This window comes from Ctenocephalides felis, unplaced genomic scaffold, assembly GCF_003426905.1.
Source record: "Ctenocephalides felis isolate EL2017-DRISC unplaced genomic scaffold, ASM342690v1 CF-g0.4_SCAFFOLD_03571, whole genome shotgun sequence".
NCBI lineage: Eukaryota > Metazoa > Arthropoda > Insecta > Siphonaptera > Pulicidae > Ctenocephalides > Ctenocephalides felis.
The window spans coordinates 69,185,343-69,200,199 of NW_020539725.1; the positions used below are offsets into that span (position 1 = coordinate 69,185,343).

At 24.2% G+C, this 14,857-nt stretch overlaps 1 protein-coding gene across 2 annotated transcripts in view; it reads right to left on the minus strand.

Moving 5' to 3' along the window:
- LOC113384645 overlaps positions 1-14,857 on the minus strand; it is a 58,161-nt gene that overhangs the window by 6,342 nt on the left and 36,962 nt on the right. The window contains exon 1 of one of the 2 annotated variants that reach the window (XM_026622390.1): positions 10,089-10,521. The exons of the other annotated variant lie outside the window; for it this stretch is intronic. The gene's annotated coding sequence lies outside the window, so the exon portion shown is untranslated. Of the gene's footprint in view, positions 1-10,088; positions 10,522-14,857 lie in introns of those variants that run through there. 2 annotated transcript variants of the gene reach the window in all.

Sequence of the window (14,857 nt, forward strand, 5' to 3'; positions counted from 1 at the left end):
AAAACCAAACTAATTATATCACAACAAATAACACATATCAAACAAACAACTATGTGACTACATTTAGTAAAACTCCCAGCTTATTTATCATCGTAGAAATGTAATTTTTGCTGTTTTTTGAAAAATTTGTCACCTGGTTCTTTTTACCCCATTGCCCCACGTTTTTCCAACATGCTCCTCAAATTTATTAAATGTCCTTAAGGGGGTCTTCCTATGTGATGGCTTGAAAAAATCGATTTTTTTTTTCATAAATTGCTCCATTAACATGTCTAGAATAAGGTAGTAAAGCGATTTTAGAAAATCCGAAGTCGTTTTAAAGATACAGCAGGTAAAAGAAAGAGCGGTTCGGAGCGCTGAGTTGGCAGTTAGAAACTTTAAAGGCGTTTTTCTCAAAACTGTGTTGTTCAAACTTTTCTCCATTGTATCTCAGAAATGGCTGGACCGAATTACTTGAAATTTACAGGGCACACTCAATATATTTAAACGCATGGAATGAACTATTATCAATCTTCGATTTTTTTATAGCAAAAAACAAAAAAAACGCCTAATTTGCAACTTTTATTTTAAATGTCTATCAAAAATCCAATTTTTTTTATATTCATTTGATTATAGGTCATTCCGTGCTTTTTTTCATATAAGCCGATCAGCCGGAATCGTGGAGGAAGTGGGAGCTCTTTTTTTCGAGACGGGGGTGTTCAGAGCGCTGTAACTCTAGTTTGACTGAATATTTTTAGCTGAAATTCTATATTTATACTGTCCAAATATGTGTTAATAAATGATAAAAAACTTGAGGCTCTAAATATTTACTGGTCGTAAAAAAAAATCCTAAAATATACCTAAAAAACAGGCCGTCACATAGGAAGACCCCCTTAACTGGACCGTTGTAAATAAAAGAGATGATAATAAAAAAAATATTCGTGGTCTTTAGACAAGTTCAAATAGTTCTTATAGTTGTTAATAATAATTTCAATTCAACTTTGTATGGACTTATATGAAAATGGTGAATAAAGTAAATGTTGAACATAAAAGCTTGTGGTAAACTTTTAATGCAACGAGTTTTTGGAATTTAGAAAAAAAAAACGTTACCTTTCACAAGTACAAATCAAGTTGCAAAATAGGATATAAATATTGTTACTGAGTTATAAACAAGTTTTCCAATTTTTTCACACAATTGCATATTATATAAATGACTTAAACTTTGCGAGTTAAATAGGGACGGCCAGGGGCAAACAGGTCCAATATCTTATTTTCATTTTAAAGAATTTGAAAAATAATAGCTACATTTTTCGATTAATGCATAATATAAATTTCATTACTGCATTTCAATCAGCAGGGTTAGAATAAATATTCATTAACTGCATTTCAATCAGCAGGGTTAGAATAAATATTCATTAACTTCCCAAAGTAGAAGTTTATGTTATCATAAAAAAAATCGATTTGCTAATTTTATGTTTTTTCGACGTTTCAAATCATTCTGAATAGAATGAGACCAAATTTTGGAAAAAGATGGGCGTGTGTGTGTGAACAGATTTTAGACATTTCTTCCACGTTTTCTCAAAAACCATTAAACCGATTTCAAAAATTTAAAAGCCATTCAATGTAACTCAATAAGAACTAGCTTTTGCCAGTTTTGCAAGACTATCAGCCAAGCTGTTTCTTTGTAAATAGCAGAAAAGTGAAAAAATCGGTCACGTTTTAGTCCGCAATGCTGAATCGATTTTAAAATTTCAAAAACGTATAAAAATTGGAAAGATATTGGTTGTGAAAGATACTGATTAGTTTTTAGTGAAGATCGAAAGAAACATTTTTTTGTAATTAACGTGTAAAAAAAAATTAGACAATTTTTATGGAACTTTTCTGACTATATTTACCATGGTCTTATAGAACTTACTAAAATATTACAGCCTTGCGACCAGACATTTAGTTTTAAAAATTCATCAAAATTTTTCATAAAATAAGCATATTTGTTTTTGACTTTAATTAAAATTAAACCTATCATGCAACTTGCCTTAAGCCACTTGCAACTACTTTCTTTGATTATTGACCTTATGATTGATAATTGCTTTAATGATATCAACACAAATTTTGTATGTATTTATATATTTATTAATGAAGCACTTGACTCCATGAAATTAAAACAATCAACATTTATTTTCAAATTAATTAAATATTCAGTATATGTACTTCAGATATACATTGAAACAATGTTAAAATAAAATTTCTCATGAAAATCATAACAAATTATTTAATAAAATAATAAAAAATAATTTAAAAAAAATTAAATAAATGATAAAAATATGAAATTAATAATGAGAATATTTAACTTATTGCCGAAATTAGTAAAAAAAAATTATTTATAAGCAAACCATGGATGAATAGAAGTACTTATTCCATAAATACTTATATTGCATGAATATTTTGCAATTTAAGTATAAATATAAGATATTTTTAATGATTTAGCATATAAATGCACAGATTTTAATCAAATTTATATATCAGATATCAAATATATTTATATTAGTGATCCTTGGACACAATTCTCATAGTTGTTGAATAACGATTATAATAATAATGTTAAATCTAATTTTGTGCGAATTAATATTAAAATACTAAATAGATCAAACGTGAAAATTAAAAGCTTAGTGTAACGAGTTTTTCATATTTAAATAAAAAAAATATTGCTTTTTTACAAGAATATATCAAGTTGCATAATAAAATATATACTGTTACAAAGTTATAAACAAGATTTACCAATTTTTTTACTCAATTGCATATTTTATATACATATTATATAAATGATTTTAAGACAACGTAAGCAAATTACAAAGTGAGAAACTTATCAACAATTTGTTGCAAAAAATATGATCATATCTGTATTTCTGGAAATACCTAGAAAAGATTGAAAAAAATTGTGTACGTCAATTACAAATTAATTCACATGAAACCAAAGTTTATGTTAAAATGCGTATTGGTATTTGTTTTGATTAAAATATTAATTAATTGTGAATAAGAGGAATTAATAGAAAAAATTGTACCGCAAATTTATTTATTTATTTATTTATTTATTGGAGTACGATTTATAGGAACATATGGTACTGATTTGTAGAAAATATGAAAAGGATCGAGACAAATTTTTGTTATAAATTGTAATATGAGACTCACTTGTATTTAAACTTGATTATAAATTATATGAAAATTTTTCAAAAGTTTCAAATATGAAAAAAATGAAACCAACATTTAGTTTTAATAATAGACCATGTATCTCACTTATGAAAGTGAAAAAAATAAAAGTAAGTAAGTAAAGTAAGAACAAAATATGTAACTTGCTCATTTAATTTGCTAATTTTAAATTAATCACAGTATATTATATATTATCTATTATATAGTTACTATCAAAAAACAATTTTTCAATTCAAAACATATCAGTATTCTTCAATTTTTTTCAATTTTTAACTCCAATAGCAAACAACAACAATATCAAAACAATTCCATATACGTTAAAAAAAAGTTATTCTGGAAAATCCACATAGTAAAAGAAATCTAAAATACCTCGTAATCATTACAAAATTATCTGTATTACATTTTACTTCTATTTTCAGGTATCTATAAACAAATTATAATTATGCATTCCATTTATCAAGTTATGCAAAAACATAACAAAATGTTAAGAATTATTGTTATGGAAATTACTTAGCTAAATGAATTGTAATGGCTATATTGCATTTGATAAAATTTTTAATTATTATAATTGATATAAAGGAATTTGTTTAGAATTGATGAAATAGTATACAGAAGATATTGGCAGTGCACTTTGATAGATTAATAATTACTTTATTTATAATTTAATTTAATTAGAAGTGATTAAAATCAAATTGTGAGGTAATTAATCAAATAGTTTTATAAAGTGTTAATTAATTGAATATTGAACTACATTTCAAAACTCGGTTATTCAATTTTATTTCTTCTGCATTAATATTGTAAATACATATAATAAATATTTGAAAATTCGTAGAAGTTACCAGAAATAAATATAATAATTATATGGATAATTTATCTTTAAATAAAATTGCCTGATTTCAAGCACAAACTCTTACATTTATAAAAAAAAACTTTATATAAACGACAAAACTTGTTTTTAAGTTTTTAAATTAGATTATGATCTAATTCTTGGAATTTTCTATGAATAGGAATGATAAATTGTAATTAGAAAAGATAATTTGAAGCATTTGTCAGTTATCAAAACTGAAATTTGTGTAATAATAATAATACTTGATAGTTTGAGTAAACTTTTGTTACTAAATAATATGATAGAAATTTTTTTTTAAAGAAAAATAATGTAACTAGATCATTATTAGTAGCAATTAATATTCCAAAAAATATATTATCATATTGTATAAGAAAATCGAAATAAAATCAAGTAAAAAAAGATTCATAAACATTTAAGTGATATACTTAAAAACTTTTCAAGTAATAATTTTGTGAAAAAATATTAAGCAATATAAATCAAATATATGATATAATTATTAATAAATCCTAATCGCAACTTATTAATTTATGTATAAAATCTGAGCTATTAAGCAAAATTAAATAAAATAAGATTGCTTATAAAAAAGATTAAATAAAGCATTAATATTTATAATTTTATTCGTTCTAATAGAAATATGTATTTATTTATTTCATTATAAATTAATTGTATTAAAAATATTATACCTTATCATTTTATTTTATTAAGGGATGTAAATGACTAATTTATTTCTGATACTTCATATTACTCAATAATTCAATTTTAATTCATTTCCTACCATTAATTCATTTCTAATTAAAATATGTCATGTTATACACAATGTAGAATATAAAATAAACGTTGTAAAACGATTCCAAGAATTCCATTTGATATTAATAACCACATTGGAAGTACAACACGTGCTTTATATTTCAATATACTCGTAAATTTTTACATAGTTTTATATTTATTACTCTTAAAACTTTATTGCATTGATAAAAATAATCACACACCAAATAATTATCACACCAAATCTGTTCCTTGAAATTTCAATGACTTCATTTTTTAAAAAAATGCTAGTAATACATTTGTAAATATGAAACATTGTACTTGGCTAATTTTAATAATATTTGCATAATTTTGACATTAAATAGATAACTTTAAAATACTTGGTATGAAAATAGCTCTCATAATTTTAAAATGTATCACATGAAATATTTTGTGCATTTGGTTGTTGCATGTAAAATAATTTTTTATGAGCAATATTTTTATAATTTCTGATTGCTGTTAAATAAAGTATAAAAAAAGAAAAAAAATTATAATGATCTTATATAATTTGTTTTTATGTATAGAATAATACCGATTTTTTTATAATATTACATTCTTGTATCATGTTATTAAAATAAATATAAATATATTTATTAAATTCAAGGAGGAATTATATTTTATAATTTCAAGTTTTGGATCTGAGATTCGTTATGATTTGCTTTATATTTATAATAAATATTTTTTTAGCATTTTAAGCATTTATTGTTTTAAATTTTAAAATATTGAGAAATTCCTTAATGTAGAAGAAAACTAATTTTGACTTTTTAGAATAATGAGCAATTAAAGTTATTTCTCTATAATTACTATATTATTATTCTTTTACATGTTTTTAATATTGCAAACGATTTATAACAATAAGTGTTAATTATCACAAAATTACTAAACTAAATTAATATTTTTTTAACTAATGAACTTATAAACCTTTTTTTCAAAACAACAACATTAACATGAGAAAAAATTGTTATATGCAATAATGTAAAATTATTAGATAGTGAAAAGTATATAATATAAGACAAGTGTTTTCTAGACTTAATTATTTTTAAAAATAATTCTGTTTTTTGTGTTGTTATTTGAATAAATGTCTGTACAAAACCTTTTTTGTTTACTATTATAAATATTTTGAAAAATATTAATGCCCAAATACTTTCTTCTTTCTTTCTAATTTTGTTATATATATATTTTTTTTGAGTTATTTTAACATCAAATTTCCGGAACTGTGTTATATTTTTTTTTGTTAATAATTTATATATTTCAGATATGTATTATATTTTTTTGTTAATAATTTTATATATTTCAGATATTTATTACATTATTTTTTTTTCATTATATTATGTAATTGTATCCAATAAAGAAATCCTGAACTAGGACTTGTAACGTATAAAAGACTTAATAAAATTATTTAAAAAACAAAAAATAATTTTTACAAAACTTTATATCTCGTCGAATAGGATGGACATTTAAAATTTATCTATTAATTATAATTTAAATAAATTAGGTTATTTAAAATTTTTATAATTACGAATATTTCTCTATTATTATTCTTTTTAATATTAAACGATTTATGGCAATAAGAGTGTCAATTATCACAAATTACTAAACAAAATTAATATTTTTTTGCTTTAATTTTTGTTATCTAATTTAAATTAATAGTACTTTTTACTTCATGTCATTAACATAATTTTATTTTATATTATTTCACTTAATGTAATGTTTGTGTTTAAAATGAGTTTGCATTTATATTTTATTAATTTTCATTTTATCAGTCATTTATACGTTGTTTTTATTCAATTTTAAACATTTTAAATTAGATGTAAAAAAAATGTTTAACATTATAATATTTTGTTGATAATTTTTATATAAAAAAATATTTAATACCATCGCCAAAAATTTAATACTAGAATATTTATTAATTGTAGCTTTATTCACTGAAAAAATTAGTTTTTCCAATTTGCTAATAATTTATAAATGGATAGATAACTGAGTAATAAACTTTATTAGATGACTGTGTAATGAGAGGATTAACATATGATTTTAATTATTAAAGGGTAAAATTTAATTAGTTATGTCGTCATCTAACGGCGTGCTTTTACAAATAACCAAAATTTGGTAGAAGGAGCTTTTGACCCGCCATTTTGAGCTTTTTAATTTTATTCTTTATTATTATGTAAATTATATAGTTGTTAATAATATATGGCTAAGACAACATTGGCGTTTCATTTAAGTTTATTATACAATTTATTTTATTAGAAATGTATATTTGTTTTTTCTAACGATTTATAAATGGATAGATGACTGTATACTAAACTTTGTTTAGTATTTTTAAAAATCCCTATAGATGAGTCAGGATATAAGATTACAGAGAAATTATTTTCAAAATACCCAATGTAAAAAATATTCAAATATTAGACTAGCCTAGAACCAAAATTTTAATTAATTCAAACCCCTAAAAATTTCGTCCCATCTCATCCTATTTCCCCATTTCTCATAAAACCGAAAAGAGGCAAATTTTTGGGAACGTCTTCTCTGAATTCATTCCATATTATTTTTAAAAGGCGACGCCGGGACTCAATTCTATACAATGTAGTTCCTAGTAGGTAGGTTTATACCTAGAAGAAACGCAATATAACATTTCCGAGAAATCTTGATATTGTGCTAAGGTTAGCCGTACTAAAAATACACAAGAAAAACTCAACACCATCATATAAATATACATATATACATATATATTATATTATATTACCTCTACCTATACACATTCGACTCGAATACAATTCACGAGAAATTGGATGTACAGTTAAAATCCTATTATAAATGTAATAATAAAAGATAATATGATTTTGAATTGTACCTGAAGATGGATTATTATATTAGAGAAGGATGATTTTTCAAATGTTTAATACCCAATTAGTGGTTTGTTCAGACTGACTTTAGATTTGCCAATGGTATTATTGTAATACAAATGTGGAATTTTAATTTATTTATTCAAGTTTCTTCTCTGTAAATATTTTTATTTGCAAATATTTGTACTTTATAAAAGTAGAATAATAAATATTATTATATACAAAGGTTCAATGCAATTGTTTTTTTATATAGACAAAGTAAATATAATGAATGAATATAAATTTCGAATTTTTTTATTTATTTTAAATTGAGAACTTGCAACTTGTATTCATATTATTCTATTAATTGTATTATATAATTTTTTTTCTTGCACATAAATATTGACAGGGACCAAAAATACGTCTTAAGCGAGAAATGATATTACACCTATGGTGTATTAAGCGGGATATTGCTATAAGCATTAACGTCTTAACGAGGTTCAACAGAAGTTTATTTATTTATTCTTAAATAGTTAAATTATAAAATTTTGTTTGTTATTCAAAAATAAATTTAAAATTACGATTTTTTTGTTATAAAAATATTATATTTATGATACTATATTATTTTATGTTATAAATTTATTTTTAGGTGTTTATATATACATAACTATTTCATTTACAAGAAATTTAGCACTTTAATATTTTATATGTATCAATTATATTAAAAAAATTTGATTGTGCTATAATTTCAGAAAGAAAAAATCCTCAATTTAAAATTTTTGTTTAATAAATAAGTAAAATAATAATATTGATAATAATATAAAAATTAGTTAAAACCATAGATAAGATAATGTTTACTATTTAAATTTTACATTCAGATTTTTAATTTTAAAATTCATATATTTAAATATATTTAAAAATGTTGGTTGATATTAAATCATTTTTACTTAATAAATAAAATAATAATTTCCATATTTATTTAAACATAGAATTTTTTAAATTTCATATTCATATTTTTATTATTAAATTAATTTAAAAGTTTTGGTTTCAACGAAATTATTAATCAAGCTAATTTTAAAAGTATAAAGGCCAATTTTATGTTTTTATATAAAAATCTTATTTAAATCAAAAATAGTTTTTTTGAAATAATTAATGAGAAATATTAATTAAGAAAAAAACATTCAAGCAATATGAGTAAATTTTATTAATAAAAAAGTTTTTAAAAAAATAATGATCATTAAGTTAATTATAGTTGAATTTAAAAGTATTATGTTTATTTATATAAACAAATATATAATATATTGCATATTGTTAATTAAATTTATTTATTTAAAATAATTTAATCTGTATATTAACAGTAAATAATATTTTGAACTTATAATTTAAATTAAAACGTATAATAGTTCAAACTAGTTAAAAAAGTACCTGAATTTAAAATAATTCAAGTTTCGTCTTCAAAAAAAAAAATTTAATACATTAAAATTATAGATATTATTATTAGAGATAGTTTAACTAACATACGAATTCAAAAACAAATTCATAATATGTTAGTTTATTTAAAATAATTCAATTTCTTTACCAAAGCTCGTGCAAAAAAATCTTTATTTTTGCAAAGTTTTGTAAACATAAACTATGAATACATTTAAAATTTTTTAATATAAAAATAAATAAACAAATTGAATAATACTAATTAAATAGATATAATTTCAAATAAAATTAAAATTTTAAATTTTAAATTAAAAGAGCTGGGGTGAACAAATTGAATAATTTTAATTAAATAGATATAATTTTAAATAAATAGATATAATAAAAATGTGTATAATACTTTGATATAAAAAAGAATTAAATACATTAAAAATGCTTAAAAAATATAATATATTCAGTGCCTGAATAACAAATTAATTCAGAGTTCGTTGTCCCAAAAATTTTCTTAGTTAGCTTTTTGAATTAATTTTTTTTTAAATATAGAGAAAAATCTCTATTTTCACAGTTTTTATGGATATGAATAAGTTCTGAATTTTTAAATTTGTATTAAAGAATAAAAAAAAAATTGACAGTTGACTGAAAAATATAATTTTTTTTTTATTCTCTTTTCCCGTTATTTATAATATTAACAATATTTGATTGATAATTATATAATCTTATTATAAATTCATTTCTTATAAATAATGACTAAGTTATTTCAATTTTTTTTTATCAGGAGAGTTGATGACTTAAATCTTCAAATAATAAATTTAAAGCGCAAAATAATTTTAAAAATATTGTTCTTTTTAAAGATTTATCTTAAATTACGCACGACCATGACGCTTGTTTGCAACAAGGTACACGCAACAAGGTCAAAATTTCTCTTCCCAGGAAACAAACCACAAATAAAAAACTCATTTAACAAAAAATATTTCATCTTAAATAAATGATGAAAAACTTAAACAAATCCTCACCTTATTTATTCCTCGTGATAAATTTAAAGTAATTAATTTAAAATCCTCACTGTATCCATAACACTTGTATCCAAATACAAACACATCACCACTTCACTGCACAAAAACCAAAGAGAAAAAATCAATTTTACAACAAACTGGTAAAAGTCACTTGTAAAATTAATTTAACCATATGTTAAAAACCACTGTTTTAGAACACTGACATAGAATAAGCACGCTTAACCTCGAACAAGTCTTTTTGGTATTTAAACATTAAATCTCCCTCCCGGGTCCAACATACAGATTCATCTAAACAACTTTCATCATATGTCTATTACTACTAAAAATAATTTTCACTTCAATTGAATACTGTTTCTAATTTTATTCTATTTCTATTTCTATTATTTTATTTTTATTCCTTTATCGGTCGAACAGACACGCACAAGTACGTCCGTCCGCCTCGGATTCTCTTCGCGTTCTAACTAGAAGTGAATTTGAGTTTTCAGTTAGTGATGTGATCGCGACACGCGAGTTCGAGTCGGCCCCGACGACTTCACGAGTACACCACTACACCAGTATATTTTGTACACCAGTACAAAAGCAGCGGCAGTGTACAGCAGATGCACATGGAACTAACACGAAAAGGCCGACGTCGTCAGCGAGTAGCAGGGGTGGTCAAGTGGAAAAAGAGTAGGGTACACATTTGGGGAAGTTGGTTTATGGTATGGATGCCTTAAGGCAAATCGCCGGAACTTACCATACCAGAAACTAAAATTTTTAACAAAGTTTTAAATTTTTTTGAAATATTTGAAAATATTAAATTCTTGAGAATTTTAAAAAAAATGACTTGTTTCAAAAATTTGATTTTTGAAGTGAAACTTATTCAGGCGCGGCTAGGGTGTAAATCCGTACTAATGCAACGGAAGTCCGTTACGCCCACACTTCTCGTCATTCGCTCTCAATGAGATCATTTCTATATGGGTCGATTGTGATAAGTCGTCGTGTATGTGAATAAAATACTGTCGTTGTATGCGTACTGACATCAACGTTATATGCGTACCGATATCGGCTTAGATAAATAAACATTTTAAAATTACATCGTAGTACAAATCTTAATTTAACGAAAAATGCCTGAATCAAAAGAATATTTTAGCCTGTTCCTTGAAAATAATAAAACAAATTAAACATTTGTGCCCTGTACTAAACGTAAGTTTATTGATTAGAAATTATTACTATATTATTCGTAGTTTCTATAAATCTTTGAAGTTATTGAAATGGAAAATATTTTTTAGACAAAACAGATTTTATAGCTGTTCAAGGAATGAGATTATATCGTCAGCGAAAAAAAAAATACAACCAGTCAATGAATGTATGTTAATTTTAATTACATGAAGTTCTTCAAAGACAATTATTTAAAAAAACATTATTACATGAGTGAAATTGTGAAAACAATATTTCTTTAGACGTTGTCTTACATAATCCACGTGAGGAAGTGATGTGTATAGTAAGATATCACTTGTATATATTTTTCACCTGGCAATCAAAAATTTTACCATTATTTTCGTAACTAAAAATAGATGTGATGTTTGATGGGGGAGGGGGTGTACTGCCAAAATGGATGGAGGGGGGTAAAAAAATCCTTTAAAAATCGATCACGTGATTAATCGTCGACAAAAAATTGTATCCATAAACACATACAAACACCAGAGTGCAGAAAATGCAAATAAAATTGTTGAAGGAGCGAAGCATCCGATTTGAATAATTCAAAAAACATAATTTGTATTGACGTAATGAATAATTTTTTAAATCTTTGCAAGGGCAGGTAAAACGATTTCAGATATACAAAAAAATAAAACAATGTCATTTGGCGGTCAAATATCAGATTTTTTCGATAGTATGGACCAACCGACATGAATAGGTATCCCAAAATTTAAGAAAATTCAAAATTTTCAAAAAATTGGCAATATGAGTATTTTCAAAAATTTTAAAATTTTTCATAATGAATACTTCAAATGAATGAATATGTTTCCAAAATTTTCAAAAAATTTGCAACTTTCAGTTTTTAAAACGTTTCCAAGTTTTCAAATAATATCAGTATTTTCAAAAAATTTCAAATTTTTCATTATTAATGCTTATTTTTAAAGGGTAGTTTCTTAGTACTTATATATGGAGCTCATCTCTTCTTTCTCCAACTTCTCTAATATTTTTCTATCAACTATCGTTCATAGATAAATTATGTTTATAATTTTATAAAAATGTAGTAACCGATATTCTATTTTTACGCCAATTATCTATTATCCACTTGGTTAAAATTCACTTCCATCATGGGTCAAAGCAAAATGTTAAAGTCAAACCTGAACAAGGTCAAAAACCTTAAAATAGATTTTAATTAATTCTACATTTAAGGAGAACACATTAAATGTATGCACATATTTGAATCGCAAATACAATTTAACATTTAATTATGACGTAAATGAAACCATTTCCTACTTTAAATATTTTTGTAGTAAAATTGAAATATCAGTAAAACAAAAATATCTTTTAAATATTATTTCTTAAAAAAGATACAAAATTCATATATTGCACATAAAGTAGTAAATAGTTCCAAAAAAAGTACCTACTTAGAATAAAACAGTTATGTAGAGATACCTGTATAAGAAAATTACCTGTAAGTTGTTGACACCTTTTTTAAAAAAATAAGGGTAGATAGATATACGGTAGTAAAATCCAGTTTTATTGCATGTTTTTAACAGAATGAAAGGTGCATGCCGTTTGTAAAATAATAGTTTAATAATATTAGTACAATATCCGACATTATATTTATTTTACATGAGCCTTTATGATACCCGAGATCAGCAATTTCTATACAAGTAATACTTCAGATAAGTCAATTCTAAATTTAATTATGAAAATATTTTGGAACTCTAAATTTGAGCCAAAATATTTAAATTAAATTTGTATACACTTATTTCAATAAGCTTCAAAATTGGAATTAAAACTTCTCTCTAAAATCAACTGAACATTTTCGTAAGAATTCTTTGAAGCAAAATATCTTTTAGCTTAAAAAAATTAAATTTGAAATTTATAGACAAATACAAGCCTTTAGCCGATATTTAGAATCTGGCATAAAAATTTGAAGTACTTGCTCAAAATATAAAAAAATGTAAATTCTAGCATTGTCTCAAATCATAAATTTTATAACTGTTTTGGAATATAGTCCTTTTTATATTTTACAAATATTTTACCCATTTTATGGAGGGCAACAATTGTAAAAAGTTACAGGTGCAAGATAATGTAAACAAAAATGTAAAAAATAGAAATAAACAAAATAATAAGAAAGAAGAATATAAATTAGAATTACTTTGGTGAAATCTTGCAATATACAAAAGTAAGATATAATTACTAAGTTCAGTTTCTTAATAACTACATATATAATTCAATTTTTGAAATTATGCTTTTTTGAAATTTATGAAAAATTCAATTTTTTTGATATTTTGAAATTTTTTCAAAATTTTGATTTTTTTTCAAAGCATTGAGCTTGAAAGCTGTTTTAGAGACGAAATATCGAAGTATAATGTGTAAACAATATAAAACTTCTTACAAAACCCACATATATAAAATTTGTACATTAGAGATTACTAAAATCTCCAAAACCATAAAATGTTTTTAAATCATTCACATCGGACGCTCCGTTCTCTCAAAAACTGAATTACAATTTTTGGCACTTCTTGCTTTGTATCTCCAAAACGACTGGAGCTGTCTTTGCCAAAAACTAAAATAAAACACGTCTCCCCATCAATAAAAATAGAATGTTTTTCAAATCATTCAAATCGGTTGATATATGCTCTCGAAATTCGTCGACGAAAAATTGTATCCGCACATAGATACTACGAACACACACATACATAAATCCATATTTTTATATATACATACACACACATACATAAATCCATTTTTCTAAAGTATGCCAAAATGTTCAGAATGTCTTGAAACGTAAAAATATGCAGAAAATTGTAAATTTCGCTATTTCAAGATAGCGAAAATCCTAAACCTTTCCATTACTATCATTGACACCAAACCCACCATTTCCACATATGTATACATATATGTTCTCTTTCTAAAAATGCGTGATGCACGATCACGAACATGCGTGACGTATATAGTCGTCGTACCGTTTGCGCATACGTACTAGCCGAATCCGAATCCGATTCCGAACATAGAATCGAACGAACCGACGAAGTTATAGGACTGAATCAGCTGTTGTAATTGTATAAATTGTATATGTAAGCGAAAACGATCCACTACAGTACAATGTAACTACTATATATATATATGTATGAACACAGATATAATTTTAGCCCGTAGGTTATGGACTCACGAATAGCTAACGTTCGGCCAGACACAGACATTCGACTAGGACAGATCGATAAACTCACAATCAGCCATATTGGGAGTTATTTATATGATAGAGTGTATTTAGAATTGAATGCACTAGTAGGTAGGAATATATTTTTGAAGTAAAACTTCTTTATGCACACTTGATTTGGCGAATGAGCCGACAGGAGATGAGAGCGTTACGACGAGTCTAATCAGACGAATGGGTTAAGAAAGAAACTTAAGTCAAGGAAGATAGGAATAGGATAGGATAGAAATAGTAGAGGTAGTAATGTTATAGCTAAACCATAATAAATTTGAGATAGGATCCAAAAGGAGAAAAATGAAGTATGTTTCTTCGAACAAGTTTACATTATTGCATTGAGTCAGCGCCTACTATGATTTGTAGAGACCGC